We start from the raw sequence: 13042 nt of genomic DNA, 5'->3' as shown, positions 1-13042 counted from the left end.
TGATTTGCCTTGGTCATTGTATATAATAATTTCTCTGTGTGTGTATATATGTGTGTGTGCGTGTGTGCATGTGCTTTTGTGTGTCTTTCCTTTGGTTCCATTTTCTTTTTTTTTTTTTTTTCTGTCAAAACCACCCGACCCAACCCAACTCAAAATACACCAAGAAGGGAAATTAAAGACACATTTTGATCACTGCTTTTGTTAATATTTCTTACGAGGAAGTGCAGCCTCCTGGTCAGTGTGCATTGCAGACCCTTTCTCTACCCAGTTTACAGAGAAAAAGGGTGTCACCAAGTTCAAGGTCTCAGTCATGCTTGTCCTCTAATATAGCAGCTAGTATATAATGCTTCACCTTTTATTGCAGGTAGCTTACCTGCTCTTGTTACACTCATTTTGCAAGGCTGAAACAAGGCCTCAGGGTCCTTAGCAGTGCTCAGCAGAGTGCAGGCTTAGATTTGTATACTTGGGACTTTAAAGGCATGTTGTGTCAAACACTTAAAAGCTATTTTTTTCACTTGATTTGCTCAAGAACCAGGTGACACTGCTGGTTGGGATGTGGATCTCAGTTTTCCCTCCTCCCTGTTCAGAATCTCAGTAAGATCTTTCCATTTAAATGCTGGTGGTGTTTCACGAATCTCAGATTTCTTACAATCTCCAACGAGACACGTTAACACATGCGGTCTTGAGAATGTGAGAGCGTATATGTATAAAAAAAACCCTAAACAACACAAAACCACAACCTAACAACAACACTGATTTGGATCACACTGTGATGTATGTTCATATCTTTCTGATCTATATTTTCTTTTATTAACCATCCCCTTGCCCTGTATCTGAGAGTGTTAGCTACTGTTTCTCAATTACACCCACTGGTAAACCAGCCCTGCAGGGTTTCTCACAGCGGTTGCCCTTCTAGCGTCAGCTCAGCAGATGAAAAGCAGATGGAGAATTCCAGGGGTTCGGGTCTGAATGTTTCGATGATAAGTTAGCATAACATGGACTGGTGAGAGCTGTGTTTTGAGTGTGCTATGCAAAATGAGACAGCTGCATTCTAGCCAAGCTGTTTGCACGGGAGACTTAGCACCGGAAAACAGGAACAGCAAATAAAGGATTCAAGGAATTCACACTCAAAGCAAGAGTAAAAATTAAAAAAAAAGCTGAGTACTGGGAAAGCAGGTAGCAGGGACAGTTCACCCCACTTAGGGCCCTTTTAGATCAGATTTTCTTCTGTGGAGACACAAACTATGCCAATCCAGGGACATCCTTTAGCTGAGTCACTTAGGTTCAGCTTGTGTAAGCTCTTTCTCCAGTCAGTAGAAGACACAGCCCATTTAAGAATCAAGCTGGATCATCTGAACTTTGCTCTCTCTCCTGCCACCCTCCCTCTTCACTGACTGCAGTGGACGCCTGGGTCAATGGAGTTCCTGAATTAGATACCTCTGTTAGACACCCCGAAAAAGCCGTTTCAGCCAATAGTCAAAGCAAATCAAAAGAGACCCTGGACAGTGCATGAGAGTTATCTAAGTCTGTGACCAACCTCAGAACAGATATAAAGGTTCTGTTAAGGTTGCTTCTTCTCCATATTGCAGTCAAATTTGGACCTCCAAAATGAAGACCAAAGACAATTTTTATCCAAACTGAAGACTGGTGTTTATAAAGCCCTCAAATTACCACCCACACATGTTCCTCATTCCTATTCATTTTATTTATGTATTTAAATCATTGCTCACTGGGATACTCTCATCAGATGCACATCTCACTTTCGGGAGAGTTCCCAGGGGAGAGGCAGTCATACAATATTACTGCAGCCTTCTTCAGTACAACACAAACAATATCCTGCAGTATAACTCAATCTAAGCTAGCAGGCAGCTGCACAGAACAGTCACCCTATCAATTAATTTTAATAATAATACTTAGCACTTACAAAGTATATTTCAGCTTCAAAACACTTTTCAAACAGAGAGAGCCAAATTGGAGCTGCCCTGGTGTGGCTGTATTTGTCAGAGGAAGGATAGTGAGAAATATTGCATTGCAAACACAGTTCTGCACCTCTCTTTCCTTTCCTTTTTTCCATCTAGACTCACAGCAATTTCAGTAATGCCCAAAAAGTACCAATAGATGTGTTTTAACCACCCAGGGATGTTCAAGATACTGAAAAGTTATTGTGATGAAGGAGGAAATATCACCCTGGTGCTGCAGTGAGGTGTTATTGCAAAACTCACCTTTTCTTTTCCTTTTGTCCCTGGTTTCAGAATCGGTTTTCCATGTAAGGATGACAGTACATTGCATGATATATTTGTGGATTTAAGTGGAACAGCTTAAGAAGTTTGCTTCCTTTCCCATCCTTTGCTTTCTTCTGCCCCATTTCATGGCAAATTAACTTAAAATGATCTAGCTAAAAAGCATACTGATTTCAGAAACCAATTCTATATCCTTTGATATGTCATTCCCTCAATCGGTCTACCTGCACCTACTGAACAAAAACATGCTTTAGGAAGGATAGAGTATGTTTAATGTGATACCTACTAATGTCATGTTCACTAATGCTCCGATTTTGCTGTAATTACGTAACACAATGCATAATGCATCCATGTATTAATAGCAAATGCATTGACTACTTAGAGGATGTTACTATAGGGGATTCTTTAATATTAGATGAAAAATCTCAGCCACATGTATAAAGACAAATTAAATTTCTCTCTCACCGGATATTCGAGGGCTGTATCAGCCCTTGACATTACTGTTCAACAAGTGGAGCTTCACTCATCTTTATTTCAAGTACTTACACAAGTTAGTTTTTAAGACAAGACCCTATAAGAGAGACACATACAGCAGTTCCTCTGTTCTTATACACTGTGTAAAATTAGTTTTGACTTAAAAACAGAAAAAAAAAATCTGTTTTGTGAAAACTGGTTTACTGCTATGCTTCTAGTCTCTTTCTCTCCCTCTCTTTTTTTTCTTGGTTTTTTAAGGTTTAATTTTTTTATTGTTTTATGGGTATAAAGCACATAAAGAAAAATATACTGTAGATCAACCGCAATCATTTTGTCATTGCTGAAGTATATTATTATCTAAAAAGCATTTATGAGAGAGAATATATGATCCATATATTCATAAAATGTGTTCAAATTGGTTTAATGTTCTCAACAATATATCACACAGCTTTTTGTCTGTTAATCACGTTTCTTGAAAAAAGGACACATATATCTTCGTATTTTATCATATCCATTGTTTAGCTTGTTTATTTTAAATATATGCTGACAATTTAACTCATTGTACCATTTTGGAGTATTAAATAATGAGGATTTTTATTATATCTATATCTTATGGACCTGCTTTTGATTATTTAAAAACTAACAAGAATCCTAAAAGGATGCCATTATGGAACACTGAAGATTTCAAATAGGTTTTGTCCTCTCTGGGAAAATACTATATTATGTCAGTGACTATTTATCTGTACAACTCTCATTCTGGAACCTTATCTAAATTTAAACCCTTAAATCTATAGTAAGAGATGTATAGTAAGATATGGTTTTCAAAACTGTTACATTGCCCAAAGTTGTACTGGTTGGGAAAAAAAAATGCTGACATTTGAAAAAAAAATTATAAATTATTTGTTTGTGAGGTTTTGCCATTCTTGGTTTTTCTCTTTAAGTCTTTTCTGTTCTAATTTTTATGGAATTTTGCTTATATCATTTTCAAAACTGCACTGTAACTCTTGCCTCTAAATATTGTTAAAGCAGAGAAGATTATTACAAGACTTCTACAGATGCTTCTAGTTTTACAGGTATTTCTTAGTGGTGCTCTGGCTTATAGTGAGTTATTACGTTGTTTATACACAACTGACATTTATTTTTAATTGGAGAATTTGATTGCTATAATCACAACAGATCATCAAGATTGGTAAGATTTTCATGAGAACAAAACTTTCTTGGATCACACAGAGAAACAGGATATGTGCCACACATTCTAAGTGACAAAATCTTTAGGATAAAGTGAAAACGGTACAAGAACTATGCCCCACTCCTTTCCTCAACATTTTCTATTAGATAATTATATATCTCCTCAGTAAACCTGCATTTTGGAGCAGTTAATGCTATTCATTAATTTTAAAGGGGCGACAGTGCAATTGATGCAGGACTGGGCATTTTACAAAATGATAAGAAGTATAATTTGTGATATTGGGGTCACTGTTACCTTCATACTTCTGGTTTCCCATATTTTTGATTGAATTGTTTATTCATCATGTAGAGTATTTGGGAAAATCTTTTGCATCTCTGTGCAACATAACACAGAAGATAATAAACTGAAGAGACCTTTAATCATTATTCCAAGTAACTTGAAGCAATTGCCATTAGCTTGGTCCTTAGTTATTTACACAAATGAAGAATATGGTGTTAAAGACTATGACTTGTTTTTGGGTAATGTTCCTGTCTGTGTACTCTAACATTAAGAAGCTACAGGATGGCAACCGTTCTTAAAAGTTGTGACTGAAACAACCAAGTAGTTATAGTCATCCCAACCATCTCAAGGATACGAGTAGAAGTTTAAATGAATAAATTCTAGAAAATATCAAAGAAATATAAATTGAAATTTCTAATAAGCATTTCTGCACTTCAAACTGCTCCTAACTGCTTCAGGATGCCTTAGTTTTTCCGAGTAGGACAGTAACAACACAGCTCATTAAATGCTCACATTAATTCACTCCACCACCCCACGTCCCTGTCACAAGCAGTTCAAATTTGCTCAAAAGTTACTTGCTTTCAAAATAAGTCATCATCCTATCAGGATCTGAAGTGTGCTCACCCCCACCCCATCGCCCTTGGGGGCTATATGGTCGTTGAATCTAATTTAATTTAGGAAAAATGTGAATTGAATCTTGTTGTACTCCCCCCTGGGGAAAACATGCTTCACAAATGAAGTACTGCAGACAAAAAGAGAGAGCACAAGCAAGCTTGGGAGCCGTGCATCCTCCCAGACATTCATTTGCATATATCCCCTCCTGCTCAGTCGACACTGGAAACAGCACTTTATATTTATCCTGAAACTAACTGTTCCTCATTAAACATCACGGGGATCCGGTGCATTTTTCCAGGCTGTTTTTGAAAACACCCTTGTGGATTTTTCACTTTCTTTTTCCCCTCCTTTTTGCCTCTTGAAAAATAACAAATAAAAATGTATTACATAATGATGTTGTAGACTTTAATAGTTAAGGTATTGAGGATTTGGAAGTGATCGGTGTGTAGGCAACAGTTTCAGGTAAGGTCATGATGGATGTGTAAGGTTGGATCTTGACACCTGGTTTGGTGGCATGAGTTACTGAATTTTGTGGTGAGCCATATTGAAGGTTTTCAGGATTCAAAGTAACCATAGAGATGAACATTTTTTTTGTTTCTTCGACAGGATCTGGAGTTAAAAACCTACATTTTAAACCTACCAGTTATTCTGGGTTGCCTACTCGAATTAACGTGGGTCATCAGATGCCAAAACACACTGTACTTTCAGCTGACATGGGTAAAAATTTCCCTTGCTAACTTACATTTTAAAGTAATTCCTCAAAGGTCAACTTAGTCCACTGGCAGAAGATGTTCCGAAACAGTAAAAATGCTATACTTTTTCTGTGAGAAGTAAATGAGGTGGAAAAACTCTGTCACCAGGTCACAACCCACCAGCTTTGTATTTGTACTGTTTCTACTTCTCTGTGTTTTGCTGCATGAAGAGAATTACACCTTGCCTCCAAATAGTTGCAAATGTGCAAACATCTAGGAAAGTGTGTGGGCACCTTACAATGACTAGTTTCGGAGAATGAATGCGTAAAGTGGAGACTAAGTTATAGCTAAGAGCACTTAAAGCTAAGAAGGAAAGCAACATAAAACCACCATTTTCCGTTAAACATTTTAATCTGTTTGTTTATTTTTAGGTCCCCTTTCGCTGGAGAATAAAAACAAAAATATGAAAATCCTTTCAAGAAAAGCTTCTCACCACTGTATTGCTTCTCTGTGTTATTTTGGCATAACTTTAGCCCACCTCAATTTTGGCATTTAGAAGTTGGGGGCATAGCTTAAAAGTTAGGTGCTGGGTGCTGTCATTGTCAATGGAGACTCATAGTAGACCCATACTTTTAATTTCTTCTTTTCCTTCTTTCTTCAGACAAATACTATGTGTCAAGAAAGAAAAAAAAAAAAGTGACAAAAAGAAAACCGTGTCATTTCAGGTTTCATTGTCTCATGTGTCCTCTTGTTAAAGTGTTGCATTTGGCTAGGACTTTCTTGTCAACTTACAATTCAATGTAAAGTGACAACTGCAGCCAGACATGGTGTGAGTTCTAAAAGGATGTGTCCATCAATACAGCTTTAAAACTAAGGGGGAAAAAAAGGTTCACAGAATGGACTTATAGTAACTTTCCCCCTAAAATAAACAGTAAAACTTGAACTATGTTTACATTTCAAAACTATTTAAACATTTTGAGGGTTTTTTGTTTGTTTTTTTAAAATTGATTTAAAAAAATAGTTAAAGCTTTATGCATCTAAAATGGCATAACCTGATGCTTTGAAAGACCGTTCCTTTGTATCTGGGACTTACCAGTTTAGGAGTGGATAAAACATCTTGATTCTCAATTAGACATCCAGAGGTAGCTCAAACAATTTTCCCCATTCTGTGCTTAAAATGAGCTTTCTGGTATAGAAAGAGACCTTCTTCACTCAGAAATTAATAAAATTAATTAAAGGTTTAAAATTAAAATGATTTTTATTGACATTTCCCATTTCAAAAAGAACAAAGTCAATTTGCTCTTAAAGTAATGATCTTTTTTTTGACAAGCCCTTCAAGATTTCCTAGTACTCCAGATCAGAAGGCACCATTATCAGACCAAGCATCATCTTTATCCTAAATTTTGCAAAACTAGTAACTATTGTACATTGATTCCAATTATTTGTGCTTTGTAAAACATTTGGTTAGAAAGGAATCTGGCACTGAGCTAGAAATTGCAGAAAACAGAGAAATCACCAATAATATTTCAACTTAGTTTTCCTGGTAAGCCAGTTCTTAAAAAAAGAAAAGAAAACAAACAAGAAAAATCCAAAGCCAAATTAATTTCTCCTAATTTTAATTAATTTAATATGAATACAGTGTGTTTGGTATGCATTTTATGTCTCTCTTTCTCTGCAAGAAAATAAAGGTGCTTTACATCAGGAGTTTTTCCTTTGTTAAGGTACTTAAATGTTTAAGTAGAAACAACCCTTTATCTTCTTTCTTATATGATAAACATCCTGATCTCTTAAAATTTAACATTTTCCTCCAGACTGCAAATAATTTCAAAAGACATTGACCAATATTACTGTCTCTTACTCTTCTTTACTGTCCTCTTACAATAGTCAACATCAAACACAAATTCAGTCTTTCCACCTTGTCTCTGCACCACCGTATGCGAAGATAGAAAACTTTTTTACTCTTGTTTAGAACTCAAAAATTATTTAATCGAGGACAATAAACATTCCTTATCATTAGAAGCTTCTGACTCTTTTAAGCAGTGAAACTTTCTTGAGGTCAAAGTTTTTGAGAACACAATATTCTATTCCATGATATGCAAGATTCTTTTATTCATAAGTATGTATCACCTCGCATGATCTTGGTCCTTGCTCCTTTTGATCTTGCTCCTCTCCATCTTTCCTGAACATACAGAAAATGTGATCTGCAGCATAACTAGGCATCTTCTACGGTTATTAACCTAAATAACATAGTAACTGGTGAGAGACAGAGGAAGAGAGTTTGATTAAGGGCTGCTGCTTCTGCTGCCACTTTTTTCTTTTAACAGTCACAGTCCCCCCTGACAAAACAGGTGGCTTCAAATGTGGCTTGCACACAATTTTGCTCTTAGTGTTATACATTTGGAATGCAACTAATATAAACCTCTGACGACAAAGAAAAATTTTTAAACAAACAAACAAACAAACAACTCATCAATTCTTACTAATCTAAGTGGGTCTATTAGTGCTTTCCAAAAGCCGGTTAGGTGTAACTGGCAGCTACTGGTGCTAGACTATTCTGGTATTTTCATAAATGCACAGAGGCTGCTAATCTGTTATGGATGTCATATAGTAAGTATTGAATGAGATGTGCTGAGCTGCCAAAGCATACATTCAAAAAGTTACTCAATATAGTAGTATAAAGCATATGGAGTATATTTATATACCCTCCACTATGTACCGAAGGGAAACGTGTGCTATAAAAGACCTCATAACCACACAGTAGAGTGTGTCACCTGCTCTTGCACTCTATATTGTTATGTCAGTGAGTGACTTTATTAGCTAGGCAAGAACTGCAGGCAGGCAGTAAGTGATGTATATTAACAACTTCTCTCAATTATATCAGGTCCTGACCCTGCTCCCATTGAATTCCATGGCAAAACTCCTACTGACACCAATTGTGTAGGCTCAGGATTGCATTTTTTAGCATTTGCACGCTGTCTTTAATTTTAACTGAATTTTATAAAGGCTGAGAGATAGGAGAACATTCACCTCATTTTACAAAAGGGAGAAGATAATCGATGGCTGAATTTAAGGTAGTTTCTGAAGGTCATAGCTGGAATTACCATAGACAGAGCTGAACTCGCATTCTTGGTTTCTGCAGATGTTCAAAGACAGGCAGAGGTGAACTGGTTCACGATGGAGGTTTTGGAAGGGTTAGAGGACTTGTTCTGTGGAAAGCCTTGCACGTGATCTGCACAGCTACTGCTGGGTTTGCAAGGGAGCTCCGAACAGAATGGAAAAAAAATATTAATTTTTCTGTGCTCAACATTTGTGAAGAAGCAGAATATTGGACAGTCTGACAAACCGATTATCTTATGCCCATTTTTAGGGGCATTTAACTACCTTGCAAATGACATTTTTGCACTGTGTACCCAAACCTGAGTGTGGGAAACCAGGTGATTGATAGTGCACAGAAACCTGACTGACAGCAGACTGGAGCACATATACCTGCTTAACAAGGATGTTTAATGCAAAGTGGATGCGTTTGGTTGCATATAAATACTCTCTCCAGAGCTACACTTTCCTGTCAGATTTTATACCACAAAAATAAAGGGTTCACATGCAGCTACTGGCACATAAGGCTTTCACAGCTGTTCCTGAAGGAAATAATTTCTATCACCAGCTGTACTTCTCCTCCCCAGGGATGTAACCTCTACAGTTCTGTCCCTTCTCTTCTATTCATTCCTTCTCAACTAAACATTAAAAAAATAAGGAAATTAATAAACACACACACAAAATTGTGTGAAATTTGGGAGTAAGTGGAAAGCTAAGGCTCTTCACAGCATAGGTATTCTACAGGACTTTGCTTGAGCCGTAGCTCATAGCTATTGTAAGCCACAAGTCCTACAGACCAGTTTTTAGTCTATCCCATGCAGGTGTCTGTTTTCCACTTCATCCACCCTTCAAGAATTCTTTTTTCATTAAGTCATGTGTAGTCCATAATGCCAATATAATGGACCTCAAATATTTACCACTCTTAAAGATGGAGGATTACAATGGTCTAGTAGAGAATTACATGAAAAAGGAAAGAGGAAATTTAAGATGACAGTGTGTGTCTCCTGTAGTACACATACTGACAAGGTATATATCTGTGGAAAAAGAAATAAGTGGTGTGTTATTTGCAGACACTTTATGTAATCCCTTGATGTACATATGTGCTATTTATGGTATGTATGTTATAGCCCTATTTGCTCCCAATGTCTGTTGGTATGCAGAAGATTATCTCTGAAGGAAGGCTGGTTTTGGAGGAAATCTAAACTAAAACCAAACACAAAGTTATTTTGTAAAGAAGCCTTTATTCCTATGGAAATGTCATCTAGAATTCAATAGGAGTGAAAACATCAAATTTCTGAAAAAAATTAAACAGACTAATTTTCAACTTCAATTAAATCCCACTGCATTGAAGCCCCAGCACATGAAAGCATTCTATGTGTGTAACTAACTTCAATGGCATCAGTGGAACTTCACCTTGTACTTAAATTTAAGCACATGTTTAAGCAGTCCATTGAACTGGGGTCTTGATAGGCAATTATATCCTTTCTGCAGTTTTAAAATTACATATTAATTAGGCATTTTACTTCATTCATAGTTATACTTCTGTTATAAAATTTAGTATTAGAGTTATGCACTAAAGTTCTTGTTCGCTGTTGAACTCTCTAAGATTTTTCTATGAGGAGAATAATTTTGAGCCTTTTTTCCTCCCTCCATTTGCTATTCTCCATAGCAAATCTCACATTTTAATCTTCGTCCTTTAAATATATAATTTATCCCCAAATAATCATCTGTACAATGTAGGTATCTTTATACATGTATTTTTACAGTGTCACCTCTTTATCTTCCCTCTCTCTTTGCTTGCACTATTTATCAAACAAACTACTTTGTGTTAAACCTGTAAACTCTTTTTTTCAATAAAAAATTAACGCCTTTTATTTATACATGAAGAAACTTCTGTGGGCTTGAGAGGCAGATAAGAGAAATTTCCTGTGGATGTTTTGTTTTCCTGACTTTCCTAAAATGGAAGACATCATTATACCCTTGTTATAAAAGCCTACCTGATATGTACATAATATAAATAATACTATTTACGGTAGTAATACAAATAAAATTTTTATTTAAAAATAAAATTTTATTGATTTTAAAAATTCTGTGATATTTATAAGTCTGTAGCTCAAGCTCTACTCAGTTCTGCAGAACATTTCTAAAGGACAGTGAAATGACTATTTTTCTAGATACATCAAAGGTTTAAATAGTGGAATAGTAAGGCTAGCTAAATTATCAGCTATTTTATAATCATGTTTGAAAAAGAAAAAAATAGAGGATTTCTATATGTTTTCCAAAAATTATTTGGTCCCCCTGAATCTGAGAAAAGTAATCACTAATTCTGACGCTATGCCTCTGCAAAAAAATCTAAAAAAAAACCCTTTAGTGAAGCACCATATTTCAAACCTCGGTCAAATGCAAAAACATTTATTTTTTGAGTTTAATTTTGAATTTTTCAATTCAACACCAAAGGTTTCATCCCGTTGTAGTCCTTAAGTATTTGTGGATGTATAAAGAAAATTAAAAAAACAATACCTTAGTTCATGGTCTAAATCCCCAATGATCCTGTCTTTACCTTCCTATTTATTATATTCTTCCCAGTCTTTGATGGTATATTTTTTCATCATTATTTGATGATATTCAATAACAGAATATAACATATAGCTGATATTAAAAAATCAGTAGCCACTATGATTATCACCATTTCTGACCAACATGGCTATTGTGACCTCCATGCTTATGACAGAAACGAAAGTCCATCCCCCCTTCTTCTTCCCAGGTGGAAACATCTTCACTATCGCACAGAAAAGTAGTATCTAAACTGGAACTGTGGCAGAGAGTAGATGGTTTTAGTTGTAACACTATATAACTTAAATAGACGCCATTACGTTTAAATGCTTCTTGGATCTATTAATCTGAATATAACAATGAACAAAATTAGTTGAACCTGTTCAGTTTGCATGCACTTAAGTTTTGCATTAGTTACTCTAAACCCATCAGCAAGAAATTACAACATGGCATTCTTTTTAACATAGTCAAGTCCTTGCCAAGTGTTAACGATGCAAGAGCAAAGGTGTCCAATCGCTCTGAGTGAAGCACCGGGGAACAGCGAAGTTCAGATACGCGAGCTCGTGTATTGTAATCGCATCAGCTGCAGCTTTGTATCGATTTGTTAAAGTACAACTCATCTTGGAGGATCGCTGTATTGCACAATTTAAACCACTGTGGTACAACGTAAGTAAAGCTGACATTCAGAAGGAATACTGTTTTCATTCCTTTGCTTCGAATCACCCTCTTTACCTTGCCAGAAACGTGGTCTATATGGACAAGCCCCTTATAAGAAGCAGAGGCCATTTCATAGTACTAGCAACTTTATTGTAAGATAAAAATTGTCAAAGGTGGAAGGAAAAAGAGATGAAAAAAACAGAAGATATTACAGGTATTTGTTACTTTTAATAGTAATCATTACATTAACCCAAGTTGCAGATTTTGCTTTTTCCTGCTCCTAGTTTAAAATGATCTAGATAGTGTCTAGAGGTTTGGCTATCCTTCAGGTAGTTCATAATTTTTTAAAATATTTTTTCCTTTTTTTGTGACAGTTTGAGAATACACACACACTAAAAAAAAGATCCAAATTTTTAGGGATTTTTGCTTATTTGTGAAGTTTAGAGAGTAGTCTGTGAAGTAAACTTGAGAATCATTGAATTGAGAGAAACTTCCTGTTTTCAGCTCTTCAGCTCATGTGAAACAGTTGTGGATGTGTGCCAATTTATATCAGGTGCGGATCTGGCCTCTGACCTTCTTCAGTTTTTATTCACATTATTATCCACAATATTTCTACATTTATGTTTTGAGATTCATGTTTTGCTGATATCTGTGCTTCAGGCAACTTTGTCTGTCAATCAACTAGACATTTATGCAACACTCATCACTCCTATTTGAATACTTAGGGCTGTGCTCTCTAGGAGGATATGGGAATTTCAACAGTCATCATTAAAACCTATGACTGAAGGCACATCTTTTAGGCGTTCTAATCCAAATCCAAGTTGCCTATCAATATAATATGTAGAGACTTATTTTTGTGGTAAAGGAATTCAGGGTAGCCCAGCAGGGAACTATTAAAAGCAATTGAAAATCTAAGCAAGCTCAGCCCTGCCAGTGAAATGCAGGTGAGGCACTCGTTGTGGGATAAAAGAAAACACCTCTCTCAGTTTAGGATTTAGAGCTGTGAACTCATCCTTGCAGAAAAACATTCAGGCAAGATAAACTACTTTTTGAACATAAAGAGGAAGAATGGATTCTAAGGGTCCATATCTTCTGGTTTACGGATTGTCAGAGTTGCTTAGAATTAGGGATACAATAAATATCCTTCTAGATAATGTCTACCAACCTAACTTCCAATTAGCTGTGTAGTATTCTGTCCCTCATCTTCTAAAGTTGTTGCATTTCCTTTAAAATAATGCAGTCTACAGTCA

This window comes from Phaethon aethereus (genome assembly GCF_964289735.1).
Source record: "Phaethon aethereus genome assembly, chromosome: W".
Taxonomy (NCBI): Eukaryota; Metazoa; Chordata; class Aves; order Phaethontiformes; family Phaethontidae; genus Phaethon; species Phaethon aethereus.
Note: the sequence above shows the minus strand (reverse complement) of the source record.